Source organism: Streptopelia decaocto (genome assembly GCF_964273445.1).
Source record: "Streptopelia decaocto genome assembly, chromosome: 22".
Classification (NCBI taxonomy): domain Eukaryota; kingdom Metazoa; phylum Chordata; class Aves; order Columbiformes; family Columbidae; genus Streptopelia; species Streptopelia decaocto.
In genome coordinates this window covers 1,206,570-1,223,400 of record NC_138677.1, presented here as the reverse complement: position 1 = coordinate 1,223,400, position 16,831 = coordinate 1,206,570, and the positions used below count along the sequence as shown (strand labels likewise).

General features: G+C 52.0%; 1 protein-coding gene and 1 gene segment (V, D, J or C); both read left to right on the top strand.

Annotated features, from left to right (window-relative positions):
• LOC309449223 (T cell receptor alpha chain MC.7.G5-like) overlaps positions 1-16,831 on the top strand; it is a gene marked incomplete at its 5' end in the record, with an annotated part of 441,544 nt that overhangs the window by 269,296 nt on the left and 155,417 nt on the right. The window lies entirely within an intron of this gene.
• Positions 5,620-6,528, top strand: LOC309449015 (Ig heavy chain V region C3-like). The segment is given in 2 exons: positions 5,620-5,728; positions 6,095-6,528.

The following is a 16,831-nucleotide window of genomic DNA, read 5'->3' as shown; positions in this document are numbered from 1 at the left end:
TGGATCCCATACCCAAACGGTCATGTTGGATCAACCATGAAAAGCAAGAGGAAGGAAAGGACAGTCTGTGGAGGGGCAGCGCACCCCAAAATGGTGGCATCCATAGAGACAGTGACACTGTGTCAGGGTTCAGTCAGTGTCCCATCATATGGCCGTAGGGGGAGCTCTGGCATTCTTTTGAGTAGAACGAGCACAGAGAAGGGTTTGTCCCTGCTCTGCTGAGCAGCCCCAACAGCCTGGTCCCCACTGAGTGTTGTGCACATGAGTTCTGGGAGAAGAGCTGGTGGGCATGAGTCTACACATCTACCACGGACAATCAGTGCCAAGGATGCCCAAGATTTCACCTGCCATTTGCTGTTGAAGAGCATAGAAGGGACGTGAGAATGAGAAACAGGTGGAGAAGTGTTCAAAATAAGGGAGCAAGTGGAGGAGTAGCGTGTTGGGCCAGAGTGAAGGAGAAGGGTGGGGTGTCGTGTCCAAATGAAACTGGGATCAGGAGGGTCCCATCCAGGAGTAGCAGGTCAGCAGCCCCAAGGGACAGGGAACATCTGGAAGGAGAGATTGCTACTTCCAGGGCCAACTCTCAAGTGCCAGCAGCTCCCTGCACTCCTTCCTCAGAAAAAGGTTGGGTTGGCCCGAGAGCACCACGTCCCCTTATGCCCACCAGAGGCTTTCCTGCCAAGTGAGCGCTCTGTTATTGCAGCCTGAAGGGTGAGGGACACCCGGGAGGGTCCCAACAGTTTCACCTTCTTCTGTTCCTCCAGCCCCCGCCTCTCTCCTTCACTGTTGTCATAGAGTGGTGGAGGGACTAGGAGGGGCAAGGACTGTCAGCAGTGACAGGTCCACAGACAGGGAAGATGTGGGCAGAGCTGTTCAGCAGGCAGAGAGAAGCTGGAGAGGGGGGAGACAGAGCAGGTTTGGCCATGTGGACTGCAGTGTGCATGGGGTTATTGCCCATGGTAGGTAAGTGAAAGGAAGGGTGATGGCACCCAGGAAGGGAACACATCCCTGTGGTCTGCATGGCTTTGTGGAGCTGTGCTGACCACTCTCAGCCTCACTTGTTTGATGCCTCTACCTCCCACCCATCCCTAAAGAGCACTCTGGGAACAGCCCTCCTCCTCTTTTGCTGTGACTTAGACACCTCCATGCAGCCTGGCTCTTCAGCTGTGTGGGGACATGCAGGGCACCTGCCTGCTGCAGCTACGTCTTGGGGTCTAATGGTTTGCACTTGAACTGGACACTGTCCTCATGGGGCATCTTGCAAAGACCATGTTGAGGATGGCAGCATAGGGCTCAGGTCCCGGTTGCCCTGAGCGTCCCTTGGCCATCCTGTGCTCATTGAGAACAGTTTTGCGGACAAGAGAGCGGGTTCCTCATCATCCCAGCTTGGCAGAGACAAAGAGATTTGTCCCCATGGTGCAAACTGGAGAAAAAGCTTCCTGATGTAACAGGAGAAAAAGGGGAGGAAAACAAGGTGTCTCCTTCCTTGGGATCCCTGATTCCTGGTACCAGCTCTATTCCTCTTCTTGCTTTCATCAACAGAATTTGAAGAGAAGGATTTTGTTCTCCCACTCTTCCAGTCCCATCACAATGCCTCCAACAGCGTTACTTTGACTTTGTTAATTCTTCCAGTGATCATGTGTTGCTTTTCCTCACTGCAGCAGTGACTGGCCAGATGGTCTTGGAGCAGCACACCAGGAATCTGGCTGTGCAAGAGGGAGATGGAGTCACCTTCCAGTGCAGCATGAGTGGAGACAGTATGAGCAGCTATGAGATGTTCTGGTACCGGCAGGGAGCACGTGGCACTCTGGACTGGATTTATGAGGCACGCGGTACCTATGGAGAAGGTTTCCAGGATCGCTTTAAGGGATCAGTGGTGAGCTCCCAGAACAGATTCACACTGCAGATCCAGGCAGCAAAGCAAGGGGATGAAGCAGTGTATTACTGCGGTGCTAAGCTCACCCTGGAGCAGCTCTGCAACAGGTTGGACCTAAAAGTGGCTGATGGAGAATGCATACTTTTCATCATTTCTTTATAAAAAACTGCTAACCACATGTTGGTGTCATGCAATTGCAGGTGCAGGAAACAGATCTTTTGTTTGTTTGCAGTAAAAGGCAGTGAAAGGTAGTGGGGTGATGGGCTGAGACCATTTATGATGCAGGAGGATCTATTGTGGGAACTTGAGAGGCTCGATCATGTAGTGCAGGCTAGTGCACTTTGCCTGGGCTCCTGTCCATTATCACAGAATCACAGAATCACAGAATCGACGGGGTTGGAAAAGACCTCAGAGATCATCGAGTCCAACCCTTGGTCCAACTCTAGTCCATTTATTAGATCATGGCACTAAGTGCCATGTCCAATCTCAGTTTAAAAACCTCCAGGGACGGCGAGTCCACCACCTCCCAGATTTACTTCCATGGCTTGCTTGCCAAGCTCTAGGATCATGGTGCTATGGTAGGGTAGCTCACAGAAGTATTGTAGTGGATAGAGACAGACTGTTTAGGAGATACAGGCTGGGAAAGTGAGGAGGACAAGTTGCCCTTCCTGGGAAAGAGCAGCTGGAATGCATGGAGTACGGCTTTGGGATGTACAATGAGCCAGCTGGTAGCCTGTGGGTAGGTTTAGAGGGCAGATTAACATTGTGGCAGGTGGCTACTACACAGTGCCTGTTCAGGACCAAGAATTAGGTAATGCCTTCTTCAAACAACTGGAAGGAGCCTCATGTTCACTGGCCCTGGTCCGCATGGGGTACGTGAACAGTGCCTAATCTTGGCTGCTGGGATAGTATGAGCAATTAAGAAACCTTCTGCAGAGCACAGATGAAAACTTCATCAGAAGAAGAACTGGTGGTGGATGTGAAGGTGAGGGGCAGCCATGGCTGCAGTGATGATGCAGTGTTTGAGCTCAGGATCCAGAGAACAGAGAGCAATGCAAAAAGCAGGATCAAAGCCCTGGACTTCAGGAGAGCAGAATTCACACTCTTCCAGGATTTTCCAAGGACAGTCCAATGGAATATGATCTTGGATGGAGGAGGGGTCCAGGAGAGCTGCTCGATTTTAAGAGTTCACCTCCTTCAGGCTCAAGAATGTTTTCTCTTGAGGAAGCAGAATGTCAAGCAAAGCTGATGTGGGAGGGTTCTTCTTTGATTCATTCTTCGCAGGCAATATTGGCTTTCAGGATTTCCAGGTCTCTTGACCCCATTCAGAGCGTCCCCAGCCAGGAAGACATATGTCAGTGGAGGAGGATAATACCTTGGAGTCCTGGAGGCTTGTCTTGCTACTTGAGACTGAGGTGACTAAGGCATATTCAATACCTTTGACCAGGTCCCACACCCGTTTCTACAATGTCTTGCATTTTCCATACCCTTGTTGTCTGTTCAGGCCTCCTGGCACTTTTACCTGACTCCTTCCTCATTGGCTTGGGCTGTTCTTGAACTCAGCACTGCTGAGACTGTGGACTACTGCATCCACTGCTGTGCTCCCCAGCACACGAAAGACATGGACCAGAGCAATTGCCATGACGGGCCATGATGACAAGGAAAGGAGCATTTGACATACAAGGAGAGCCTGAGAGAACTGAGTTAGTTTGGCATACAAAAGAAACTGCTGTGGCAGGATTTATCAGTGTGTGCATAAATGCCTGATGTGTGAAGCAAAGAAGATGGAGCCATAGTTTTCACAGTGTTACCCATTCATAGAATATGTGACAACAAACACAAAATGAAATGCCATATATATGCCATATATACTGCAGTCTAAGTACACAACATCCACAGCCTTTCCCTCATCTACTAGTTGGGTCACCTTGTCTTAGAAGGAGATGAGGTTGGTCAAACAGGACCTGGCTTTCATAAACCCATGTTGACTGGGCCTGACCACGTGGTTCTCTTGTATGTTCTGTGTGATGTTACTCACGATCATCTGCTCCATGACCTTCCTTGGAACTGAGGTTATTCTGACAGGTCTGTAGTTCCCTGGATCATCTTTCTGGCCCTTTTTGTAGATCGGCATCACATTAGCCAACTTCCATTCAACTGGGACCTTCTCCATTAGCCAAGATTGCAGATAGATAATGGAAAGTGATTCAGTGATCACCTCCGCCAGCTCCCTCACACCCTTGGGTGTATTCCATCTGGCCCCATACACTTGTGGGTGTTCAAGCCATGTAGCAGGTCACCAACCATTTCCCCTTGGATTACTGGGGCTTCATTCTGCTCCCCATGCCTGTCTTCTGGCTCAGGGGGCTGGGTACCTGGAACACAACTGTTCTGACTGTGAAAGACTGAAGGAAAGGAGACATTTAATACCTCAGCCTTTCCCTCATCTTCTGTTACTATGTTTCCCTCTGCATCCACCAGGGGATGGACATTCTCCTTAGCCCTTCTCTTGTTGCTAATATATTTATAGAAACATTTCTTGTTGTTTTTCACAGCGGTGGCCAGGCTCAGCTCTAGTTGGGCTTGGGCCCTTCTGATTTTCTCCCTGCATAACCTCACAGAGTTCTTGTACTCCTCTGGAGTGGCCTGCCCCTTCTTCCAAAGGCTATAAATTCTCTTTTTATTCCTAAGTTCCAGCCTCAACACTCATTCAGCCAGGCTGGCCTTCTTCCCTGCTGGTTCATCTTCTGCACAAGGGGACAGCTGCTCCTGCACCTCGAAGATCACCTTCTTGAAGAGAGACCAGCCTCCCTGGATTCCTTTGTCCTTCGGGTTTGCCTCCCAAGGGACTCTGACAACCACCCTCCTAAACAGGACAAAGTCTGCCCTTTGGAAATCCAAGGTAGCAGATCTGCTGACCACCCTCCTGATTTCTCCAGAGATAGTAAACTGCATCATTTCATTATCACTGTGCCCAAGGGACTTCCAACCAATGCATTGACCACAAGCCCTTCTCTATTTACAAACAACAGATCCAGTGGGGCTCTTTCCCTGGTGGGCTCACTAACCAGCTGTGTTAGGAAGCTGTCATCCATGCACTGCAGGAGTCTCCTAGACTGCTTCCTCTCTGCTGTGGTGCCCAGTAACAGGATGAGGGGCAATAGGCACAGAGTGAAGCCTAGCCGGTTCCTTCTGAATATGAGGAGAAACTTCTTTGTTTTGAGGGAGACAGAGCACTAGAACAGGCCGCCCAGAGAGGTGGTGGAGTCTCCTTCTCTAGAGGTACTCAAAACCTGCCTGGATGCATTCCTGTGCAATCTGTTCTAGGTGAACATGCTTTAGCAGGTGGGTTGGACTCGATGATTACCTGAGGTCCCTTCCAAACCCAACCATTCTGTGAATCTGTGAACTGTTTTACCATGGTCTATGGGGAATCTGTGCTCTGGCACCTAGAGCATTTCCAGTAGCTATAAGGAAGAACTGTTTTACAGTGAGGACGATGAAACACTGGAACACATTTGTCCGGAGAGATGGTAGATACCCAATACCTGCGCTCCTCCTCTGCCGACGGCCCTGCCCCGCGGCCTCCCCGCAACGCCCCTTCTCCTGCCCCCAAGGGGCCGCGGCAGCGGGGGCCGGGCCGGGTGTGTCGGGGCGGGCGGAGGCGTCGGCGCTGGCCGGGAGGGGCTGAGGTGGCGGGGCGGGCAGGAGCTGGCTGAGCGCGGCTCCGCTCGGCTCGTGTGTGTCTCCCGCAGGGTCCTTCGGCCCCGGTCGGCCCCTTTGCGCAGGGCGCGATGGCGCCCGGGCTGGGGCCGTGGCTCCTGGCCTTGTCCTTGGCCGCGGGGCCGGCAGGTGAGAGCCGGGCGGGGAGGACAGCGAGCCCGGGGCTGGGTCCAAGGCTGGAGCTGCCCGTCCCGGGGCTGCGGCTGCTCCCGCGCCGGGCGCGCTGTCTCCTGGCGCTCGCCTTCCTTAGCAGGGAAGCGAAGGGCTGGAGAGTCCGATGCCGAGCGTTTCGGGCGGCGGGTCGGGCCCAAGGGTCGGGGAAGGCGCGGCTCAGCCCCGGGGAGGGCAGGCGGGACGTTGGCCCGGGCGCGGGGCTTTGCCGGGACAGAGGGGGTGGCGGGGGCGCTGTGTCGGGGCGGGGGGCGCCGGGCGGCGGCTGAACGTGCTTGGGCCGTGTGCGCGCCCTGCCCGGCTGCCTGCGCTCTCCGTCCGCAGGGGTGTGGGCGCAGCTGAGGCTGGTGGAGGCCGGCGGAGGGCTGCGAGCGCCCGGGGACTCCGTGCTCCTCTCCTGCCGCGGATACGGATTGACTTTCGGGAGTTATGGAGTTCGGTGGTACCGTCAGGCACCCGGTGGCAGACCCCAGTGGCTGTCCTATATCCGCTCGGATTCCTCATTTATTAAATTCGGGCCAGCTGTGGAGGGTCGAGCCACAGCGTCCCGGCAGAATTCCCGGTCTGAGGCATCTCTCAGCCTGCGCCTCCTGCGTCATGGGGACTCTGCCCGCTACTTCTGTGCTGTTCACACAAAGACAGGAAATCCAGCTGAGCTTGAACACAAACCTCCCACCAGGCTCCCAGCTCTTTGCCTCAGAACTTTAAGGGAGGTTCATCTCATAGGTGTTCAGGATGGCTCCCAGAGAATCAAGTAGTAACAGCATACACCTTTCAAATATTTAATTCTAACAGGCACATCCTAGCCTTTTCCATCCCCAAATGAGCTCCCACCCTCCTGCATAACATCTTCTGATGTGTCATGAAAACCCTTTTTCCTCTCACCCTCACAAACTGATTCACCTTTTGAAACAAGTTCTGCTGTTTTTGTTAGTTTCTGGCAGGGCCAGTTCCCAGACATGGCATCATTGGTGAGATGTATGAACAGCCGTGCTCTGCTTTGGGCACAGCTCAGATCAAGTCAGTCCAGCCCACGAGTTTTGCTGCCTGCAATGTGACCAGAGGAAATATGGAAAGTACGGGGGGTCCTTTGGGAGCTCAACAGGTTCCCCACTCCCTTTAATAATGGGCCCACATTTTCCCTACCCTCATTTCTCTGTCCAGACCTCCTGGCTTTTTTAACGGACACTTTGCTTGATGGGACATACAAGGAGAGCCTGAGAGAACTGAGTTTGTTTAGCATATAGAAGAAAAGGCTGTGGGGGGATTTGTCAGTGTGTGTAAACTCCTGATGCATGGAGCAAAGAAGATGAAGCCAGAGTGTTCTCAGTGTTATCCAGTGATAGGACATGTGGCAAGAAACACAAAATTGAAAGTCATTTAAATGTAACCAAATGGGTTTTTACTGTTGAGGTGCCTGAGAAACTGAAAGGGCAATGTCTCAAATATTGTATCAAAACCAGTTCTGCAACATCCAGCCACAGGAGATGGGTCATTCAGGATAAGGTGAATTATGATTTACATGTCAACAAGAAGCTAAGGAGCCAGAGACAAAGGCTGGCTGGCCGATACATGTGGTGGGGGTGTGTTGATGGACAGGTAGCTCTGTGTTCTGATAGGCCCAGCATGACACTAAGGGAGAAGACCTGAGACTGCTCAAGACCCTTCAAGGTGGCCTGAGACCCTTCAGGACTTTTTCATCTTTCACAATCACCCCCCAGTGGAGCCCACGCAAAAGACCAAAGATTATGCAAGCAGTTGATCCAGAGGTCTATAAAAAGCCCATCTGTACAAGTACTGGTGGCATACCCACCACCCTGAGGACCACTCTGCCTACCAGTCTCACCCTGGGAACTAAACCAGACTCTGGAGGATGCTGCAAACTGCTGGATCCAAGCCCCATGATATACAACATGGAGCCATAAGGGTGGTGAAATCTCTCTCTTTTTAATTTCTTTCAGACAGCAGCTCACTTACTGCATCAGCAGTGGGACAGGACACAGAATCAGAAGAGTAAAAGTGCAAAAATTTCATAGAATCATAGGATGTCCTGAGTTGGAAGGGACCCACAAGGATCATCAAGTTCAACTCCTGTCCCTGCGCAGGACAACCCCGCAGTTCACAGCATGTGTCTCAGGGCACTGTCTAGTTTCTTCTTGAACACTGTCGGGCTTGGGGCTGCGACATCTCCCTGGGGAGCCTGTTCCAGTGCTCCACAAATTTGTGTGTTGAGACAAATTCCCAGCTTCCCGCTGGCAGGTGGTGTTTAGCCATTTCCAGGAAAGCAGGCTTCATCATGTGCAATTCTTAGTTCAGATTAACATCTCCCTTCCTCCTTGTTTCCCTCAGCTTTTATTACTTCACACAATGTCATGCAGTACGGAATATCCCTTTGGCTGGTTGTTGTCAACTGTAGAGCGGGTGAGCAACATGAGAAACACAGGTGACATTGACACTGTGTAAGCTCTGGTCAGGAACAGCTAAAACATCATTCCATCTGCACCACAGATTTTGTGACAGAACACTGCAGTTTCCCCAACAGGCTACTATGTAGAAAGTTAACTCCGTCCCAGACAGACCCAGTGCATCTACTATAGCTGACCTGGCTTTGAGCAGGAGTTTTAAATTTAAAAAGCAGGAGCTTTGCCGGGGAATTGAAGATTGGTTTTGTATATTTTGTATTATTTTCTCTATTTTATTAGTAGCATTAGTAAAGTATTTTTAACTTTTTCCAAGTCTCTCTTTCTCTCCTCTTGCCCTCCTGTCACCTGTACTTAGTGGGGAGGGGCAGGCTAAGAGGGGCTGGAGGGGAGAGGGGCTTAACAAAGTATCTGCCAGGGTTTCTTGTCGCCCTGGAATCAAACCTTGACATCTCTGCAACTCCCCATCCCATGGTTGTGCTGGATCCCATACCCAAACGGTCATGTTGGATCAACCATGAAAAGCAAGAGGAAGGAAAGGACAGTCTGTGGAGGGTCAGTGTGCAGTGGGCAGCGCACCCCAAAATGGTGGCATCCATAGAGACAGTGACACTGTGTCAGGGTTCAGTCAATGTCCCATCATATGGCCATAGGGGGAGCTCTGGCATTCTTTTGAGTAGAACGAGCACAGAGAAGGGATTGTCCCTGCTCTGCTGAGCAGCCCCAACAGCCTGGTCCCCACTGAGTGTTGTGCACATGAGTTCTGGGAGAAGAGCTGGTGGGCATGAGTCTACACATCTACCACGGACAATCAGTGCCAAGGATGCCCAAGATTTCACCTGCCATTTCCTGTTGAAGAGCATAGAAGGGATGTGAGCATGAGAAACAGGTGGAGAAGTGTTCAAAATAAGGGAGCGAGTGGAGGAGTAGTGTGTTGGGCCAGAGTGAAGGAGAAGGGTGGGGTGTTGTGTCCAAATGAAACTGGGATCAGGAGGGTCCCATCCAGGAGTAGCAGGTCAGCAGCACCAAGGGTCAGGGAACATCTGGAAGGACAGCTTGCCACCCCCAGGACCACTTCTCAAGTGCCAGCAGCTCCCTGCACTCCTTCCTCAGAAAAAGGTTGGGTTGGCCCGAGAGCACCACGTCCCCTTTTGCCCACCAGAGGTTTTCCTGCCAAGCGAGTACTCTGTTATTGCAGCCTGAAGTGTGAGGGACACCCGGGAGGGCCCCAACAGCTTCACCTTCTTCTGTTCCTCCAGTCCCCGCCTCTCTCCTTCGCTGTTGTCATAGAGTGGGGGAGGGACTAGGAGGGACAAGGACTGTCAGCAGTGACAGGTCCACAGATAGGGAAGATGTGGGCAGAGCTGTTCAGCAGGCAGAGAGAAGCTGGAGTGGGGCAAGACAGAGCAGGTTTGGCCATGTGGACTGCGGTGTGCTTGGGGTTATTGCCCATGGTAGGTAAGTGAAAGGAAGGGTGATGGCACCCAGGAAGGGAACACATCCCTGTGGTCTGCATGGCTCTGTGGAGCTGTGCTGACCGCTCCCAGCCTGACCTGTTCCCTGCCTCTTCCTCGCCATCCATCCCTACAGAGCACTCTGGGAACAGCCCTCCTCCTCTTCTGCTTGAGTTAGACACCTCCATGCAGCCTGGCTCTTCTGCTGTGTGGGGACATGCAGGGCACCTGCCTGCTGCACCCACATCTTGGGGTCTAATGGTTTGCACTTGAACTGGACACTGTCCTCATGGGGCATCTTGCAAAGACCATGTTAGAGGATGGCCGCATAGGGCTCAAGTCCCGGTTGCCCTGAGTGTCCCTTGGCCATCCTGTGCTCATTGAGAACAGTTTTGCGGACAAGAGAGCGGGTTCCTCATCATCTGAGCTTGGCAAAGACAAAGGGATTTGTCCCACATGGTGCAAAACCTTCCTGCTTCAAATGAGAAGTGGAGAAAAAGCTTCCTGATCTAATGGGAAAAGAGGGAGGAAAACATGGTGTCTCCTTCCTTGGGATCCCTGATTCCTGGTACCAGCTCTATTCCTCTTCCTGCTTTCATCAGCTGAGTTCAAAGAGAAGGATTTAGTTCTCTCACTTTTCCAGTCCCATCACAATGCCTCCAACAGCGTTACTTTGACTTTGTTAATTCTTCCAGTGATCATGTGTTGCTTTTTCTCACTGCAGCAGTGACTGGGCAGGTGGTCTTGGAGCAACACACCAGGGATCTGGCTGTGCAAGAGGGAGATGGAGTCACCTTCCAGTGCAGCATGAGTGGAGACAGTATGAGCAGCTACTTGATGTTCTGGTACCGGCAGGGAGCACGTGGCACTCTGGACTGGATTTACCGGGAGGGCGATGCCTATGGAGAAGGTTTCCAGGATCGCTTTAAGGGATTGGTGGAGAGGTCCCAGAACAGATTCACACTGCAGATCCAGGCAGCAAAGCAAGGGGATGAAGCAGTGTATTACTGCGGTGCTAGGCTCATCCCAGAGCACCTCTGCAGCATGTTGGACCAAAAACTGCCTGATAAAGAAGGCAGACTTCTCTTCTTTGTAACAGGCACTAGCCAGATGTTGGTGTCCCACAATGGCAGGTGCAGGAAACAGATCTTTGGCAACCTTGCAGTAGACAGTGGTGAAGGGAATTGTTGTTGATGGGCTGAGACCATTTAGGATGCAGGAGGATCTATTGTGGGACCTTGAGAGGCTGTATGGTGAAGTGCAGGCTAGTGCACATTGCCTGGGCTCCTGTCCATCATGACCCAGATTTTCCTCCATGGCTTGGTTGCTGAGCTCCAGGATCATGGAAATATGGAAAGGTAGCTCACAGAAGTGCTGTAGTGGATGTAGACAGACTGTTCAGGAGAGACAGGCTGGGAAAGTAAGCAGGGGAGTTGCCCTTCCTGGGAAAGAACAGCTGGAATGCATGGAGTGTGATGCACGATGAGCCAGCTGGTAGCCTATGGATAGGTTTAGAGGGCAGATCAACATTGTGTCAGGTGGCTACTACATAGCGCCTGTTCTGGACCAAAAATTAGGTAATGCCTTCTTCAAACAACTGGAAGAAGCCTCATATTCACTGGCCCTGGTCCACATGGGTCAAATGAACCTAGCCAGATCTTGGCTGGTGAGAAAGTAAAGCAGGTTACAAGCAATTGTGACACTTCTGGAGGGCATGGATGAAAGCTTCATCAGAGGAAGAACTGGTGGTGGATGTGAAGGTGAGGGGCAGCCATGGCTGCAATGATGATGCATGGTTTGAGCTCAGGATCCAGAGAACAGGGAGCAATGCAAAAAGCAGGACCAAAGCCCTGGACTTCAGGAGAGCAGAATTTGGGCTCTTCAGGGATCTTTCTAGAGTAATCCAATGGAATATGATTCTGGACAGATGAGAGCTGCTTGATTTTCAGGGATCACCTCCTATGCGCTAAAGAATGTTTCCTGATGAGGAATCAGGAAGTCAAGCAAAAGTGGTCTGGGATGGTCCTTCTTTGACTCATTCTTTGCAGGCAATACTGGCGTTCAGGATTTCCAGGTATCTGACCCCATTCAGAACATCCCCAGCCAGGAAGACTTATGTCAGTGGAGGAGGATGATACCAAGGCATAGTTAAAGAACCTGGATTAACACAACTCTATGGGGACCCATACAGTGACCCACCAGTGCTGAGGGAGATGGCTGATGTAACTGTGAGGCCACCCTCAACAATCTTTGTCATGTCACGGTGACTGGGAGAGGTTTCTATGGACTCAAAGGAAGAAAAGGACAATCCCATTGTCAAGAGGAGGGATCTGACAACCTCCAGGCTCATCAGGCTCTCCTGGCCCATCCCCTCTCTGAGTTCCTGCAAAGGTGATGGAGCAAATAATTCTGAAAACCATTCCCAAACATGAAGAACAAAGTGATGACTGCAAAAAGTCAGCATGGGTTTGTGAAACGGAGATCATGCTTAACCAACCTGAAAGCCTTCTGCAGTAAGACAAGGATCTTGATGGATGATGAGGGAGTACTTGTTGAGTATTCTGAATTTAGTTACACTTTCAGCACTGTCTCTCTTAGAAGCGCTGAAGACAAAGCTATTTATGATTGTCTAGGTAAGTGCTAAGTGACATGGTCTCACAAGGGTGCACCTTCCTTGCGCCAGCCTTTCTCACAGGATTCTGGGACCTGAGACTCCTTGGTAGTAGAGACTGAGGTGACTAAGGCATTCAGCACCTGTCAGCAGGTCTCCCACCCCCTTCAACGGTGGGCCCACATTTCCCCTAGCCTTTTTTATCTGTGCAGACCTTCTGGCATTTTTACCTGATGCCTTGCTCGTTGGGATGGAAGGCTCTTGAGCTCAGCACTGCTGAGACTGTGGACTACTGCGTCCACTGCTGGGCTCCCCAGCATGGAAAAGACATGCACATATCAGAACAAATGCAATGAAGGGTCATGAAGATGAGGGAAGGAGCATCTGACATACAAGGAGAGCCTGAGAGAACTGAGTTGGCTTAGTGTAGAGAAGAAAATGCTATGCAGAAGGCAAAGCAGATGGAGCCACAGTTTTCACAGTGTTACCCAGTGACAGGACATGTGACAACAAACACAAAATGAAATGCCCTATTAATGTAGCAAAGTATTTTTTCACTATTGAGGTGACAATTCAAAACTGAACTGGACAAGGTTGGGGGCAGCCTGCCGTGGTGGCTTGGCTCAAGATGGCAGTTCAGCCCCACACAGCCTCTCACTTACTGCATCCACAGTGCGACGGGAGACACAGTTGGAACGGTAAAATTGATAATACTTCTGTGTTGCAATAAAGCCATTTTAATAAGCGAAGCAATATCTGCATCTGCAAGCTAAGCAAAATAAGTAGTTAATTCCACTATGTAGGTGGTTAACTCCATCCCAGACAGACCGGGTACACCTACTCTAGTTAACCTGGCTTCAGGTAGGAGGTGTACACTGGATATTTTCCAGAGGTCAGTTGGCTCACACTCTGCTCGCCCTTTCTTCTACACTTTCTGGAGAGCCCAAAAGGGCAGGATCAGGCCTGATGGCCAATCAGAGCTTTTAAGAGACAGTATTTCCTTTGGGAGTGCTCTTGTGTCCCTGGGTTTCTGACTGGGGTCAGACCTCTAGTCTTTCCTCCTCATGTGCTGCCAACATTCTGCCATGTACCCCCTGCAATCCTCTGGCAATGGCCTCTGGGTGTGTGTGAGGGGGAGAGGAAGACCCCCCACCAATCTCTTCCTCTTGAATTCCCTCCTCTTCACTCTGTCCAGGAACCCTGTCTCCAGCAGCAAGCTGTGGCCAGCAGTAGCCTCCCAGGCTCCTGGAATCAGCCAGTCAACTGGTCAAATGGGGATTCATGTTAATCCTCATTCTTCCAAAGCAAATGTCTGAGTTTAGGTACATGGTTGTACAATCTCATCACATGTGCATGTACCTGCGTCTGCAACTCTGCAAAAGAGCAAGACATCATAAGATCGAACAGAATACCTCACACAGAGCAGATGCCACAAATACAGCCAACATAACGATAGTGAACAGCTCTCCTGACTCCTCTTCGTGCTACTTTTTTACACACCTATATTACTTTTGTATCACTTGCATATTTCGCTCAGGAGTTCCAGAGGCAGAAAACTTGTAGCCAAAAGGGAAAATGTGTTTTCCTCAACACTCCTCTAAAACACTGTTTCTGCAGGTCATCAGGGGAATGGCAAAGTCCAACTTTCTGTTTTCCCCTTTGCCCTGGCACATATCACCTGCAAAGATGTGAATGTGCCTGTGAGTCTTTCACAGAATCACAGGAAGGCTGAAGTTGGAGGGCACTTCAGGAGATCATCTGACTCAAGACCCCTACTTAAGCAAGGCCACCTAAAGCTGGTGTTCCTGGACCACACCCACACAGCTTGTGAATATCTTCAAGCATGGAGATCCAACAATGTATCTACGTAATGTGTGCCAGGGCTCTGATTCCCTTAGAGTGAAAAGCTGTTTCCTCATTTTCAGATGGATCATCCTGTGTTTCAGCTTGCACATATTGACGCTTGACCTCTTCCTGAGAACCACTGAAAATAACTTGGCCCTGCCTACCCTGCACCCTCCCTTCATATGTTTCTACATATTGGTAAGACACCGCCCCCAGACCTTCTCTTCTCCCGGGTTAACAGTCCCAGATGTCTCAGCATTCCCTTGTATTCCCTGGAGGTGCTCCAGTCCCATAATCATCTTTATGTCCTTTATCTACTCTCTCTCCTTTATCCCCGTGTCTTGGGGAGTCAAGAAGTGGATCCAGTACTCCAGGTGTGACCTGAGCAGAAGGGAAGGATCAAGCTCCCTGACCTGCTGGCAATATGTTGTCCAGTGCATCCCAGGATACCATTATTCACCTTTTCCACAAAGGGCACATTTCTGATCAAGTTGTTGTTCAGGAGAATCGTTGGGTCCTTTTCTAAAAATGAGATTCCCAGCTGAACAGGTCCCAGCCTGGCCTGGTACATGGGGTTGTTTCTCCTCAGATGCAGGACTTTCCTCTTCCCCTTTTGTGGAAGTGCAGGAGGTTCCAGTCAGTCCATTTCTCAGGCTGTCAAGGCCCCTTGGGATGGCAGCACAGGCCTCGGAGTGTCTTGGTCTCCGCGGGTGGGGGATGGGAGTGAGGCCAGGGCGGGCTGGGGCTCGGGGCACGCGAAGGGTCCTGCGAGGACACGCCGCGGCCCGACAGCCCGTCCCTGGCGCTGGGGCTGGGGCCGGCCGAGGCAGCGACCCCCTTCCGCAGGGCTGGACAGCGCGACAAGGCGGGACAGCGCCGGAGCCGCGCTGGGAGCCGAGGGACAGGAGCCTTGTTCTGCCGGGGCACCGCGCTCCTCCTCTGCCGACGGCCCTGCCCCGCGGCCTCCCCGCACCGCCCCTTTTCCTGCCCCCAAGGGGCCGCGGCAGCGGGGGCCGGGCCGGCTGTGTCGGGGCGGGCGGAGGCGTCGGCGCTGTCCCGGAGGGGCCGAGGCGGCGGGGCGGGCAGGAGCTGGCTGAGCGCGGCTCCGCTCGGCTCGTGTGCGGCTCCCGCAGGGCCCTTCGGTCCCGGCCGGCCCCTTTGCGCAGGGCGCCATGGTGCCAGGGCTGGGGCCGTGGCTCCTGGCCTTGTCCTTGGCCGCGGGGCCGGCAGGTGAGAGCCGGGCGGGGAGGACAGCGAGCCCGGGGCTGGGGCTGCCCTGCCCGTCCCGGGGCTGCGGGGCTGCGGCTGCTCCCGCCTGATGTCGAGACATCTTTTGAATATCTCCAAGCATGGAGACTTCTCAAGCTTCCTGGGCAACCTACTGCTCACTCACCATCACACGGAAGAAGTGGTTTTTAACATTTAGAGGGAGTCCTTGAGCTATTGTGACCTGTTCGTCCTTGTCTCCTGGGGCTGCAGGTGTGTTTTCTCAGGTGTAGACAGAGACCTCTGGCCCCACAGTAGGAAAGCTCTCAGAGGCTCCCATGCTCATCTACCACATCTCTGTCATACCCATCACCAATAGCAGCTACACTTGGGACTGGATCCATCAGACTCCTGGCAGAGACCTGCATCGTGTAGCGCTGAAGGTTCCTTTCACAGGACTCCAGCACATTGTTTCTTCCTTCCAGACCCGAGTTACCAGCTCTGCGGAGCCCTCCAGGAACTGACTCTCCCTAGAAGTGCTCTGGCCATCAGCTGCAGACACGGCCTCCTATTTCTGCAGCACCAGAGAGCTGGAAAAAGACACAGTGCTTGAAACACAGGCAGGGCCAGGGCAGAACTGGAAGGAGGGATTTTAAATCCAGCTGGTCTTTTGTGGTTGCTGCAAGGTAATATTTTTCCCAGACTTCTCAAGACTAGTCTGGGCTGGCTTTTTCCAGAAACAGGCACAGAGCAGCAGCAGTCTCTCACAAGAACACGCAAAGCCATGAACATGTTATTACTTTCTTGCTTTCTTCTCAGTCTTTCTCACAGGCAGAAGGTGACAGGGAAAGAGGTTTGTTCTTTTGGAAGAAGTGCAACAAGCATTGAAAGAATTGAAATTTGAACATGGAAAGACAGAACTTAATTGCATTTGGACACCTTACATTGTTCAGGGAGTCTTAATGTTGCAGCAGTGCATAACTGTGGCAGAATGCAAACCCCGCTCTCTCCCCCTCCCTCCTTCAGTATGGAAGGAGTAGGCACATCTCCCTCTCTCTCTGCTATTTGAGGCCAACAACTTCTTTTGTTTGGCCCCAGAGCCCCTGGCCAGGGCCATTAGGAGAAGGGAGTGCCGAGGCACCACTGAGCCGCGGGGCACCTGCGGCCAGTGTGGGGGATGTCTGGAGGCTTCAGGGGCACCCACAGCCAGTGTGAGGGTGCAGAGAAGCTTCTAGAATGGCTACAGTCAGATCAGATCAGCCAATATAAAAACGGGATTCTCGTTGAGACTCCGCCCATTGTCGCGGGTCTCTCAGAGCATGAGCAAGATGCTGATGCCAAGAGCCCCCCTCCCCGGGATGGAGACTGCGCTTGCCTTGCCGCCACGGGTGTGAGTAAAACTTCTCACAGAATTGCGAGTATATTTATACTTTCCGTGCACATATGCACGCGTAACTTTCCGTGCTCAATACAAGCACGGGTAAAATTAATCCTCGCACAATTGTGAGTGGATTTTCCTTCTGTG